A 15,370-nucleotide genomic window follows, 5' to 3' on the forward strand; every position below is an offset into this window, starting at 1 on the left:
CATTACAATATTGTGTTACTCCCTAAAAAAGTAACTAATTACGTTACTTTTTATGGAAGGTAATGTTACGTTACATTTGCGTTACTTTCACGTTACTGTTTAAATATGAGCAGGGCTTGATTGTTTGTTTTTAATATAAGACGTTCTATTTATAGCAAATGTAAAAGCCCTTTCACACCAAAAAGTGTAATGAATAAACCTCAGGCTGAAGGAAAAGTAAATTCACGTCTGTATAGTAGAATGCAGGAGAAGAAAGTTAAATACTCTTCAGCAATAAAAAATAAATAAAAATGAAGCACAATTGTTAGTTTTGCTTATTAGTATGGTTGAACTGGATCGTCAAAGGTCAGCAGCAAAGACATTAATAAAATGGGATTAGATACATTTGTGTTATTTAACATATTTAATTATTGCAGGTTTTCGTCATTGAGTTGGCATTTCACTGATTTAATTTATTTTGATGAATACTAAATCTGTTTGTTTTTTTTTTTTTGCGAGTAAGATGAATTAATGCACATTCACATTTAGTCTAGAACTTCAGTAACATCATGTTCACACAGCGCACACAACGCCTCTGTACTTCCGATTTCTCCCAACATGGGGACATGAGAGCTGTCAGTCAATAAATGAGAAAATAAAGTAACTGGCGTTACTTTTTTAAAAGTAACTCAGATATTTTCTTGTAAATTAAAAAGTAATGTGTTACTTTACTAGTTACTTGAAAAAGTAATCTGATTACGTAACTCGCGTTACTTGTAATGCGTTACCCCCAACACTGATGCTGTCTACTACACTGGATGCTGCACGGTTCCACACGACAAATCCCCGACAGAAAACTGCTGTTGCGTTCTTTTTATGACATGCTGACACAAATTTCAAATGATTTTCAACGGTCGTTTTATCACGTCCAGTGTAAGCAGACTTTTTTTTAGATGTTACTCACCTATCGAGAATAAACAAAGCAACCTCAGCGTCCGATCACAGGCCTTCCGCTCCTTGAGTTCTCTCCAGTGCTGAAAAGCTGATCAGATATTTACACGGGTCCTACTTCTTTCCTTATCGTTCCGCAGAAGTTTTCCTCTTTTGTTTTTTTATCCGCCATCTCTATCTTTCTGTCGCCCGGCTCGGCTGTTCACTGAACGCTCTCTCCTCCACATCATGAGTAGACACGCCCCTTACTGCTGATTGGCTACAAGTTTGTTTTGGTACTCTGCCCCGACTCAGTTTTCTAAAGCGTTTTTGAAAAATTACATACCCCACCTTTATTATAGTGAGACTGAAAATTCCTGATTGGAATTTGTTTACTAGCTAGAATTCACAGGTGACTTTGTATTGAAAGTTGCTTCTCCATGTGCTCTGTGAGGTGTTTTGGTCATAACACAATCTCAGAGGGGCTCATGTATTACATACTCTCACAGCCATGTAAACTGTGCACTTGTGACCACTGTAAAAGTGCAGCCTTAAGACAAATGGTTTGCATTAGTCTAGGAGAAGAATAAATCAGCCCTTCTTTCTCAGCACTGGGGAACAAAGATGGCGCAGCTCCATTGTTTATCTGCTGTAAGACCTCCTAGCAAGGGAACAAATGTCTCACTCTCCCCTCCAGCTTCTTTCTCTCCTTCTGACATCTGCATGCAGGGCTTTCCAGAAACTGAAAAGGGAACGTAGTTGGAGAAATTCAGTAGATGCTGTTTGTCTGACAGAAACACTGGAGATGGGTGCATGTTGAGCTTGATCAATCATTGCATGATGGCTGCATGTTCACAAGATTTCCTGCTTTCTTATGTTGGAGGAGAGGAGCAGATCTCGATGGGTTCCCACAAGTAGCATCTGGGAAAACTTTGGCAAATGAGTGGGTTTCTTTTTTTATTTGGGGAGAAAATGCTCAAACAATTAAGCAAATGCCTGTGCTGTTCTAACCACAGGTTTGAGCGGTTTATCTAGTATGCGGTCTCCTTTTAAACACAGAGTTTGTTGCTTTCACAAGCACTTCAGAAGAAAAGCAAAAAGGAGGCTTCCCGAAAAAGCGCAGAGAGCGAAGGATTTGCCCTCAGAGAACGGGAACGCTGGCTCTTGAAATTGTTGTAAACCCAGCCAAACATCAGAAGGGTTTATTTTCGCTCTGTGTTAATAAAAACTGATGTTGAAACTCGAGCCCCCCCTCTGGTGGGGGAAAGAAGTGAAGTGGCTTATTGTCAAGAGCCCCGGCCTGCAATTTATGACGCCCAGGATTTGCCATGAATGCTGCCTGTTCAGTTTCATGGTACACGTTTGGAGTGACCACAATAATCTGGCACGTCTGATTCGATGAAGTAAACAAGGTTATTATTAGTCTTACTCATTTTCCCTCCAACATACAACTTGCAGCATGAGACTAGACATGAAATAGAAATGCACAGTAATTTTCCATACATGGGTCATTGAAAAGAGGACAGATGGACTCATAGATTAAGAGTGTAATCTAAGCCTCCCTGTACTGTCGATGGATTCTGTAAAAGTTAAGGTGTGGTTTTCCTTCTAAACTCTCAGTGAGGAATGACGAGAGATCTGCTTTTGATTTAGGGACACTGATCGACAAGCATGTGTTTTTTAGCGGGGTTTGGATCAAGACTAAACAAAAATAAAAAGATACAGTGGGGTTATAAAATGTATTTATTTATTAAATGTATAAAATATATTTATTTTTTTACAAATTATATTATTAGGGTTGAGATCTTGTGCTGGAAATTGGAAACAACAATTTGATTAGTGGCCTCAAATAGTGCACAATTTTTAAATCGGTTTAATAATGCATTGCTGGAAATAAATCTCATTAAAAAAAAGTTGTAGAATTGATTTTATTAGTTATGACGTGAATTTCATAAAATCCTAAAGTGTTTATCATTTCAGATTTATTTCAATATTATTTAAGTAAATAATGTGAATATGTATAACATGCGTGCACACAATAAATTGAGCTTATAAATCATCTTATAAAAAAGCTTGTAAATCATACAGAATGAGTTTTTTTGAGAATGTAAAAATGCAGACAGTTTTCTGTAAGTTTTCCATGCGATAGAGTGTATGGTTTGTACAGTATAAAAACCATTACGCCTATGGAGAGTCCCCACAAGGATAGTAAACCAGACGTGTGTGTAAATAATATAATATCTCTCAATATTTCTCACTGAATAATTGAGATCCCACAAATTCTTGGAAGAATTAGAAGAACAAAAGCTCAGCTCAGGTAATTCAGAACTCATAAATCATTGGTGCTGGACAGTCTAAACTCTTGCTCTGTTTTCTCTCGATTCAGGACTGGGGAGGGATAGACAGGCGTCCGCTTAGCTTTGTGTGTGTGTGTGTGTCTGTTTGCACGCTTTGTCAGGCAGATAGGCCTCCTGTTTTCTTTCTCTCTCTCTCTCTCTCTCTTTCCTCTGGCCATCTCTTTTCACTGAGTTCTCTGGAGTTGCAGAGAGGTGTGGTGAGCTAGTGTCACATGACACTGTGTAGGTGGAGCCAGAGAGAAGCCCAGAGACTCCAGCTGAGGCTCACACTGGAGGTTTAAGGCTGAGCAGGGACGAGCAGAGGGTAGGTCAACACACTTTCACTCTCTCTTCCTCGCTTTTTCCTTTTCTTTCACTCAATATCTCCCATTCTGTTTGTGTATTGCTGCCTCTTGCTTCTTTACAAGCATTGACTAACATTGTAGAAAAGTTAAGTTAAAAACAAGGTGGACTTTAGTGTGTGTGTATATGGAGGTGTGTCTGTAAATACATGTCTGTGTAAGTATGATTTTTCCTTGTTCACGCCTGAGACTCGGCCTGTTTTCCATGTTAGAGCTTCACGGATGTTTAAACTAGAAAGTTCTGAGCAGGGAAGATTTATTAGGTCTCTTTAGGCATCTGTGAGTTTGCAGAGGGGGCGTGTTTGCCTGTTCTGCTCTCCTTTTTCATCCTTTACTCCCTGTCTGCACCTTCTGTCTTGGCCCTGTAATTAAACGTGTGCAGGTTACAGGGCTGCATGAGACCCAGACACACTAGGCCTGTGTAATTTCACCTCCTCAAAGACTCATTTTTCCTGTAATTTTTCTGTAGGTAGGAGGGTTTTATTTCACCCCAGAATTAAAAAAAAAAAAAAAAAAAAAAAAAAAAAAATATATATATATATATATATAATTAATATTATTTAATTTTTTTGCTTATAGGAAGAGAAGCCTTTTTAGCACTGTTTATTTTTTTTTTTTTTATTTGCATGTTTGATTGATTGTATTTGGGTGCCATTATAATATTTTTATTCATGCTGATTTAAATGGAAACATATTCTATAATTTATATATATATATATATATATATATATATATGAGAAATTGGGTAAATTTGCTTAATTGACTCAAAGAAATATGTAATAACAATGCAAAAAAACTTAATCCTAAAAACAGGCTTCGTTTTCTTAAAAATATATTTCCTGCAGTGGACCAGGAATATTTCCTGCAGTGGTCCAGGAGGAAATCCACACACTCTCTGCCTCTCCATCCTGTCATGTCTGTTATTATCTGTTTGTTTGTGTGTGAAAATCCCCCAGGTGTTTTTCTCATCCATTTACTTCAGCCCATTTCATTTGCTACCAATGACACTTTCACAGACATGTCACTATTTGTTGTGGTGTTAAAAATATGGGAAGAGCTGTCTAGAGTAACAGCAAAGTCAGCATTTGATTCTGTTGTCAACAGGTTTGACATACAGCCAGAGCTTGATATGAAATAGTCACTAACACTAAAAATAAATAGTTTAGGCCAAGAATCGTTAGCACACTCTCTATGTCTCATTGTAGGTGGCCATTTGGAGCATGTCAGAGACTGTTTGAAAGCCAGAGGTGTTCACTGCTAACAAAGTGAAACCACTTCTACTGTCTTTCCTACAGCACATTTCGTTCCTCGTTTGGGAGAATTTCCTCATTTTGATGAGTCATCTCAAACTCCTCGCTGCCCTTTCTCTATTTATACAGTTGACATACTCATACTCTCCCAAACCCAGAGCAGCAGACCTCTGAGGGTTTCAGCCCACTTCCACTGAAAACTCCACAGGCCTTTTAGAAGGATTCTTGCGGGATGGAAATGTTTTCCATAATTGGCTTTGTTGGGAATATTCATGGTGTGTGTGTTTCTGCTTTCCTGTATATGTCTGCTAGCATTAAACCCTTCGGTCTTTGGCAGTAATGAAGCGTGGTCACCCTGTACCTTCTGTGGTGAGGAGAGCCACGTGGTTAAGTGTCATAAACACCTGCCCGGCACATGAGGTTATCACAAACATGCTTTCATAGGCACTGCTAGTGTCTGTCATCACACCTGTATAGCCAGTACTGATTTGCAATGCAAAGTATTGGGGAATGTCTAGATTTAATGGGTGGTAAGAAATGAAATTCATGCCTCCAACTGTAATTATTTCTTTCAGTGTACTCTTTCAGTGGTCATTCTTGTTCCTGTGAACAACTGAATCCTGTTTACCATCATTATGAGTAAGGTTGGGTATCATTTAAACATTTTTGATACCGATACCTTGACTTCGATACTGGTTCCTGAATGATACCAATTTTATGAAATCAATTTTAACAAGATTACATTATTTAAAAAGTAAAAGTTTTAATTAAGCTCAAATAGTCTTAAGTTTACACATCTGTTAGGCTACATTTACACTAGTGCGTGATTGTTTTAAAACGCATAGCTCAGACAGAATCATCATTTCTATTCATCTTCCACTGATTTACTGATGAGCATTAGCAGCTTCCAGCGGTGTCTGCCTGTGTTCTCTCTTCCATGATCGCTCTTCTGACACGCAAAACACACAGATGGCAATCGGAAGTTATTACAAACACTCGATGGTGGTTTAAAGTGAGTTTTGAGTAAAAGCGGAATATAAATCTTATTTATTGTCTTATGTAGCATGATGTTACAGTGTCAATGAATGGTCACGTAACACACACTTTCGGTCATGTAGTATGAACGGACATCTCCATACGATCAGAACTCCACGCAGCTCCTGCACTACTCTCCATTGGAAATAAATTACTTCCGGTCTGTCGTTTGTCTGAGATAGTGGAAAGCCCGCTTGAAACGCAGTGGAAGCACAAGTATGACGAGGATTGTTTTCCTTTTAAAACAAAAACGCACCAGTGTAAATGTAGCTTTACATCTAAGGGGGGCTGGGACGCATTCACACTACAGCCACATCTCTGACTGTAACCGGTGTAAACTAGTAGGTGTGTTCGACTTGATGCGGACCGACTGTGCAGACCGATCAGTGTATTACATTACCACGAGAACTATAGAGAGCAGACTGCTCTGTACACTTTCGAATCGCTCTTGCGGATGTCAAACACTGATCGATCTACGCCGCGCCGCTTCTAGTCAAACACACCTAGTGCTGCAGGCTTATTGGCTCACTGACGCTGATGAGATTAACCCCTTAGGTATCGAAATTTGGTACCGAACGACGAGGCATTTTTCGATACTCGATGGTATTGAGGCAATTCGGTCAGTGCCTAAAAAGTATTGAACTCGATACACAGTCCTAATTATGAGTGAGAATTATTTCAAGATAAACAATAAAAGTCACCTTAGGCTATTTAAGCATAAGTAAACATTCATTTTTTCATAAACAGTAGCTTGCTTTTCTGGTCTGTTCACGAAGTATTATCTGGCGGTTTTACTGTACTTGATCACATTGGTCATGAGACCTATTTCAAGGATCGACAACTCAAGATGGTTTCTGAGCATATTTGGACAATCATATGACTGAGCTATGTGAATGTGTTCATTTATCTCAATACAGATAGCGTGCAGGAATCTCTATTTGAGCCTGTTTCTGAAGAACTGAAGAATTTAAAAGTCCCTTTTGCAACAGGAATGCTGAGGAATCGCTCACGTTCTAGCTCTCATCTGATCTCTCATGTGATCTTCACTGATCTTCCACATTGCAGAAGTGAGGTCACTGTGCTGTATTAGCTTTGCCTCGATTCCCAGGTGTTGTGTTTTTCCTGGTTGTCATCAAATCCGGTTCGTTCACCTTGAGGTCAGATCCATGATCCATCTTTCAAAGGTCATTCCAGTCATTCCACAGATACACTTTAACCCCTCAAGACTACCGTTGGATCATGTGTTAAGAATGCTAGGGACAGATTTCCAAAGGTCCTATCACTCCAGCTATGCTGTACAGGTGGCTCATATCTGTTTAGCCAGAGGAACAGATTGCAGATGACTTCATTTCGACTAAAAGCTTGTTGGCAGAACATTTCCTCTTTGCGCATTTAATATTTTGGCAGTCAGGAATGTTAATACGCATACTATACCAACATTGGGAGTTGGTTTCATCAAACGTAAAAGTGGATGAGCATACCATTTAGGAATGTTTCCTGTTCCATATTGTTTATCCACCGTCCTTATCGCTCACTCACACTTCTGCTGTCCTTTGCCAGTTTGGGAGTACGATATCCCTCACTTCCAGACGTTTTTCCTTTTGTGTGCATGACACCATCTGCTTTTACAACCCCGAGCATCAGAGGTCATCCTCACCGCCCCAACACTCTGTGGTCTAACACTGTGTTTGTGTAGAGTTAACATCAATTTCCCTTCTGCATTGAGCTGCTCTCTGTGGGAGGCCACAGTTTGCTTATGCCCTCTCTCCTTTTGTCTCTCTCTCTCTCTCTCTCTCTCTCTCTCTCTCTCTCTCTCCTCTCTCTCTCTCTCTCGTTGATCTTCCCACTATGACCTTGCTTGAATCGTTCTGTAAGTCTCTAACTGGCTGGATCTTGCCTCTGTGTTTCTTTTGTAGTTTTCCGGAGCTTGATCATAATCTTTCAGATAACTGTATGTATCTCGTTGTATATTGCATATCCTCGGGTATCTTCCAGGCAGTACTTAGTGGTTGTTTTTTTTGTTTTTTTCTGGAATCATTTACTTCTGAGAAGTAAAGGCTTTAGCAAAGTGACTGGCTCTCCTGAGTAATGGCGTTTTTTCTCCCCGCAATCTTTGAAATGGTAATGGTACCGTTTGACAAAAATATAGTGTAGAAGACAAGATATATGAATCATCTTGCCATTTTATTTTTATTTCTTTGGAATAATGTTGGGGAATGTGTAAGGAGAAGAACAGACATATTGAACGAGTTGTGACCATTTTTTCCAGAGCTCACAGGAAATGTCTTATCAGCTAAAGTTAATTTATATATTTTACACACAGTATATATGGGTTTCTTATACAGCTCATGCCTGTCTGGCCATCTGGGGTTCCTCTCCAGTGATGGCTGCTTGATTCTGACAAATCATACAGGTCCTTCAATTAGGGCTAGAGGTGCACCACATATTTGTACTATATTGGTTATCAACATATATTAGATATTGTAAATTAATCTGTGGCTCAGTATTGGATACACACTACTGTTTAAAAGGTCAGTACATTATTCTTGTCTTTTTATTTTTGGAAAGAAGTCTCTATATGCTCACCAAGGCTGCATTTATTTAGTAAAATCAGTAATACTGTGAAATAATATTAAAATATTAAATACCTCATTAAAAAATGAAGTCATTCTTATGTAACATTATAAATGTATTTTGCTATCACTTTTGGACAATTTAATGCATTCTCGAGAATAAAAGTATATTTTTTTTATTTATTTTGACAAGTAGAATAAATAGTGTATAATTTTAGCTCAGCAGTTAACATGAAAATAATTTTGAGCTTATCAGTATTGAACATAATTTTCCTTACTAACAGACTGTCTTAATCCTCTTCGGCTAAATATAATCGGTTAGTCTTGATAGTTAGAAGACCACTCGTGCTTGTAAAGATGCCTTTCTTTACAGATGGCCCAAACAGGAAGTTGCTGCTAATTCATGAAATATGGTCTCACAGCTTGATCTGAGCACAGTGGACTCCGCTTAGTCTGGGATGAGACCGTTTCTTTCTCCGTATGCTCTTGCAAATCCTCTGGGACCGCTTTACAAGTGTCCCACCATGGACACAGTCCGTGATTTGCAACCTTTACCTCAGGCTGGGAGGAATAAATCAGTCGCTCAGTCTGACTTCCTCTCTTCGTACTCTCTTTACTGGCAACTATTTACAAAGCTATTGAATGCTTGGAGACTTGACAGCGTTAGAAGAGAGATGTTTTTTGCCTGTAATTGAAAACAGAGAGGGACTAATACCGTCCAACTCTCGAGTTTCTGATGGAAAGTTTTGTTTTTGTCCGTTGAGATCTTGGTATCTTGTTGGATTGTTTTTAACAAATCACTGTGTTGTACAAAAGGCTAATTTAAAAAATAACAATGTAAACCGTAGTTGGATTTTCACTGTTGTTGATAATAGCTGCTTGTGTTGTTTGTAATGACCGGAACTGTGATTTGGTTCTCATTACGTCAAAAATGTAAAATGCTGTTCTGGTGATGGCTTGGAAACAGATTTGTTATTTGTAGGGATCATATGTTGGTTAAAAACAAGTCTCGGCGTTCCAACATTCTCCAATCCAGGAAACAGCTATTGTGTTCACCTCTCCTCTCACCCTTACATTGTTTTTTTCTGCGGGAGTTTCAGTGTTCAGTAGGCCCGTCTAACTGTTATCTCCTCAGGCATAGAGGCTGTTAGCGGTGGAGGCCCCCAAACCTGTCTGTCGACACCGTGTCTGTCATAGCAGTTCACTTAGTGATGACTCATTGGAATGAGAGAGGATTGCATTCTTTTTCACTACGGCCTTTGATCTTGAGTTATTAAAGTGCCTTTTTAACATTTTTACGTGTTAATCTGAAAATGAGAAACAACATAATTTATTCACTGTCAGGTTGCTTTTCTTTAAAATACAAAAGTAATTGTCTAATGTGTGCATGCATATATATATTAGGGCTGCACGATTTTGACAAAAATCATAATTGTCGATTATTCCCTTGAGATTGTAATTGTGAATATTAATAATTTTTGAACAGATTTATGCCATTGTTTGAAGCTGCATGACATATTTGAAGATAAATCAACTTAAAAGTACAAGTCGTTTCAACTCACCATTTTAAATCTTGCCTTTGCTGAATTGCTTTATTGAAGTTCATTTGATTTCACAATATTTGCCGTTTCAACTTAAGTTCAAAAAAGTTTTAACATTAATTTTCTAGTTATAATAATGTAAACTTTATTTTAGATACAGATAAACAAAATACACTACATTTGTTTGAAACATTTAATTTTTTTTTTCTTGCAGTGTTTATAAACAGTTTTTTAATATTAAGAACAGTACACAACCTGCCTGTGAATGCCAGTATATGTATACAACAAGGACACAAAAGTTGCAAAAAACTGCCTAAGAACTGTCATACAAAGCTGAAAATATACTCATACCTCATGGGAAACAGCCACTGAGAAAAGCTTGCTACACCCCCCCAACCCACAAATGTCCATAACAGTCTTTTCTTGCACATAAAAAGGAGAAAGGTCCTGCAGTGCACCATCGTATTCTTCGTATTAGGAGACCAGCTTGCATGCCCTTCTTGTGTGTATGAAGTGTCTCACCATGAGCCTTTAAAATCAGAAAATAACGGGAGTAAAAATTACTAACAGTTGGTTATTCTATATATATTACACACTGACAAACTTCAAATTACACAAATACTTTAAACACATTCAATATTTTGAATAAAAAAAAAGTAATGGTTTAAAGCAGGGGTGTCGAATTCTGCTCTGAGGCTCACTGTCCTTCATTGTTTAGCTCCTCCTTTAATTAAACACATCTGAGTCAGTTAACTAAGGTCTTACTAGGCATACCAGAATCTTCCAGGCAGGTGAGTTGAGGCAAGTTGTTGCTAAATTCTGCAGGAAAGTGGCCATCCAAGACCCGATTTTAGACACCTCTGGTTTAAAATGTCCCTATGCTGCTTTTGTGAGTAACAGGGATGTAACCACTTACTCAAAGTCGGTTGAATATCGATGCAAATATGTGATTCAAGTTGATTGAGATGGTAAACAAATCAAGATATACGGTTTAAACAACAAGGGCCGCTGAAGCTGTATGACCGCACTTTACAAGCGCTATGGCGGCAAACATTTCGCCAAGTTAATAAATAGTAGTAAACATGATGGCAGCAGTGGCAGGGTAGATTGTTGATGAGGTGTGACAGAGGTTTGGCTTTCTGATTACTATAAATAAACGCGATGAGGTGGAAACAAACAAAACAAAAACTGTGTGTAAATACACGTACAATGTTATAAAGGATTTGTTCAACCAAAAATTAAATGTCATCAATTACTCACCCTCATATAATTTCAAACCCATAAGACCTTAGTCTATCTTCAGAACACAAATGAGGATATTTTTGATGAAATCCGAGAGCTGTCTGACCCTTCATTGGCAGCAACACAACTGACACGTTCAAGGTCCAGAACGGTAGGAAAGACATAATTTAAGTAATCCATGTGACTCCTGTGATTTAACCTCAATTTTATGAAGCAACTCGAGTGCTTTGTTTGTGCAAAAATAATTAAATAAACATATTTACCACTTTATTTACAATACAATTTTATTCAAAGCTTGTTCATGCTACAATGTCAACTCTAGCGTGAACACCACACACATGCGTCATGATGCTCTTGTGAGTGCATGTTGCAGATCAATATTTTTAGAGAATAAAGTGGTCAAGTATGTTTTTTGCTCAAATAACACTTAAGTTATTTCATAAAACTGAGGTTAAACCACTGGACTCACATTAGGGCTGTGTATTGGCAAGAATCTGGCGATACGATACGTATCACGATACAGGGGTTGTGATACGATATATTGCGATACATTGTGATACTGTAAGCAAGGCGATATATTGGGATATCTCTTATTTTAGGAATAGGATATATATATTTTTAGGAAAACCTTAGCAAAAAATAAAAAAAAAATAGAACACACTGGGATCTGCATTTGCAATAATCAGTCCCTATAACATTCAACATTATTGAACCACTTTTTATGCATTACGAGTAAAGGGGGAAATATTCAAGTGCTTGCATGATTCTTCAGTTAAATGTATGTATAAAATGTATTTTATAAAAAGAAAAATGTATATTTATAGACTCTACTTTAAAGGTTCACAGTTTAAGTTTACAATTGTGACATACAATGTCATAACATTTGATCTGAACAAAAAATTACATCTGCTTAATATCAATGAAAAATAAAGTGCTTGCAGGATTCCTAAAGAAAACAATTGTAAAACAATCAAATAAATACAGATGTTAAACATTCTCAGAACTTTTCAACTTGGATTTCACAGGTTTTTCAGTTTGTGTTTATGTTCTGCGTGGAATCGCCAAGACTGCGACGCGAGAAACGCCCCAACTGCACAAAATGCCCCCGAATTACGGGAGAAAGCTGCAGCCGCGCGGCGACTCTAACGCCCGCTGCACCCTGCGCAAAGGCTCTTCAACACGGGACGCAGCAAGTGGCAGAACCAGGGTTGCACTCGCACCGCCGTCCCGGGGCGGACATTACCACAAAAGCCCAAATGGCGCCACACTTCAGCTTTGTACACCGAAACGAGAGCTGGAACAATTCTTTCATCCTCCATTACTGACAGCGAACCATATTAACGCTAACATTAGTGGAGTGCCCTGATGCTAGTATTTCCTGTCACTGTTTAAGTTCAGAGATGAAGACTGATATCTAGCGGTCGGGATATGAACTCAAAACGAAACAACTGCCATGAATCTTGTATGATTTTTATTTATTTATTTTTTAATATCGATATGCCGTTTTGGAGAATCGATACAGTATCGCCAAACAAAATATCGCGATACGTGTATCAATATTTTCTTACACCCCTAATAAGAATGCACTCCTGCTTCGCTTGAACTTAAAAACACGCCAGCCACTAAACAGCCCCAAAACTGTTTTTTATCGTTTGAAATTCCTAATAAAACTAACAGAATTTGAATGCTGAGACTGTTTCATGTTATTATAAGTGACCTGTTCTGTCGTGTCCGTCAACTCGTTGTCTCGGTCCTTTCTGCTCTGCGATGTTTTTCACTCCGTAAATAAATGTGTGGCGCGAGAGCATATAATAACACACCAAACGCGTCACATCCTTGAGTTCGAGGCTAAAATAAACGCTTATTTCAGTACGATTAAACAAAGAAAATGAAATCATAGTATATACATTTTTGGGGTGGTACCCAGGGTGGCCGCTCTGCCACTGGTGTGAATGGTGGCAAAATGTATATTTTTGAGTAAAATGTTCATTTAACTTACTGCAGCTATTTGTACAGAGCCTATAAATTAATAATTCCCATAGTGATAATCCCTTAATATTATAATTAAGAACTGAGGGGAGACTTAAGACGGGGTTTGTTGCAACCAGGAACTGAAGGTTAGTTTGTCTAATAAATTTCTGTTGGGACATAATCTACACAAGCAGGCTCTAATATTCCATTTTAGCCTTCATTTAGTGGGTTTTTTGCTCTATTATAATGGGATTTTAATGTCTTCCAGCTGTTTTGCTAATTTGGCAAGTTTGTAACTCTCAGGCTAATGGCACTGGAGATTTATGGGGTCACTCTGATTGTGTGCAAGCACCTGTGTTCACAGCTCCTTTTACAGGCATAGATTTCCATTCTGTGTGACAGGACGTGGGGTCAATTTACTTTTCTGAGTTGCACAGTATCACTCAGGAAAGACATCGCACGTGGTCCTGGATGAAGGGAAATCATAGATTCGTTGGTCAGCTTTTTTCCTCTGTTGTGACTGTCTGTTGTCAGGGAGTTTATACGCTTTCAATATGTGTCATAGTGATGGCTGATGGGTTTATTCCATTAGATACTTTACTTTTTTTTTACTTTAGATGCTGAAGCTGATCCAAGAACAGATGGGTACAAAAATGTGTCACAGGCAATAATTTCTACAAAACAGTTCTGAAGAACTTCTAGTACGTTGCCAAGAAATCCTTGATAAACTTGCATAAGTTCTTCTCTGTATAGGGAAAAACGTAAGTGAAAAAAGGTTTTAAATTGCTTACTTGAGTGTGTTCAGTGATGAGAAAACAACCCAATGTTTGTGTTTGATCAGGCTTTATGCTGTTTGTAGATTCCTTCGTCAATACAGGTGGGCTTTCTAGAGACATCCAGCTATTGTAAAACACTCTCCTTGATTGAGGGTATTAAGATGCCGGACATTATTGTGAGCCAAAGAGGATCTCCTCCAAATCACCCTTAGGGCAGTGAATGCTCTTGTCTAGAACTGCATTCTAGAAGATCCCATTTGTAGATACTAGCTGCACTCTGAACCAAATAAAATATCATCAACATATTTAAACATTGAACACATAATTTGATTCTGCATCTTTATTCATTTGCAAGATACTTTTTTTGTTTTGTTCAACAAGGATGCATTAAATTGATCAAAAGAGACAGTAAAGACATTTATAATGTTAAAGATTTCTATCAAAGAATCCTGAAATAAAATGTATCACCATCTTCACAAAAATAGTGAGCAGTACTGTTTTTAAAGTTGATATAGATGTTTCTTGAGCGGCAAATCCGTAAATAAGAATGATTTCTGAAAATTCAGGTGACACTGAAGACTGGAGTAATCTTACTGTCTTTATGGTAACACTTTAGAATAGCAAACACACATTCGCTATTAACTGAGAGGTTTCCCTCAATAAACTCCTAGTTTGCTGCTTATTTATAGTTAGTTAGTAATGTAGTTGTTAAGTTTAGGTATTTGGTAGGTTTAAAAGATCTAAAATGTGGTCATGCAGAACAAGGCATTAATATGTGCTTTATTATTACTAATAAACAGTCAATATGCTAGTAATATGATTGCTAATAAGCAACTAGTTAATAGTGAGAATAGGTCCTTACTACGGTTACTGTCTTTACTATATTTTTGGTCAAATAAATGCAACACAGGTGTATATATAAATATAAATAAATAAATATATATATATATATATATATATATATATATATATATATATATATATATATATTTACACATGCCATATATTTAAAATGACAGATGTAAAGGCAGGATGTGTGTATCTATTTTTTTTTATGTTTGTGGTTTCTGGTAGCCGATTTCTCTGGCCCAGAACTTTTCTGTGGTGGAAATGTGTGAGAAGGCTTTAGATTGGGCTCCGGCACCCTGCTTCCGGCACCCTGCCAGGAACTGCTTTCTTTTTTCTTAAAGGCATGTTGTAATGTATATTAGATCAATTCATTTTAGTCAGGAATAGGCCTAAATACTGTTCTGGTACTGGAACTGTTTGTCCTTTGTTCCCATTGAGGGAGGTTTTTGTATTGGTCATTTATGCTTACTGACAATACAGTGGCTTCGGCCAAAGTCAGCATGGGCCATTTTGATGCTGCTTTACC

At 37.9% G+C, this 15,370-nt stretch overlaps 1 protein-coding gene across 6 annotated transcripts in view; it reads left to right on the forward strand.

The window, feature by feature from the left end:
* Positions 1-15,370, forward strand: part of LOC306865040 (septin-9-like) — a 94,589-nt gene that overhangs the window by 59,165 nt on the left and 20,054 nt on the right. The window contains exon 1 of one of the 6 annotated variants that reach the window (XM_079409385.1): positions 3,471-3,570. The exons of the other annotated variants lie outside the window; for them this stretch is intronic. The gene's annotated coding sequence lies outside the window, so the exon portion shown is untranslated. Of the gene's footprint in view, positions 1-3,470; positions 3,571-15,370 lie in introns of those variants that run through there. 6 annotated transcript variants of the gene reach the window in all.

Source organism: Barbus barbus (genome assembly GCF_936440315.1).
Source record: "Barbus barbus genome assembly, chromosome: 4".
Classification (NCBI taxonomy): domain Eukaryota; kingdom Metazoa; phylum Chordata; class Actinopteri; order Cypriniformes; family Cyprinidae; genus Barbus; species Barbus barbus.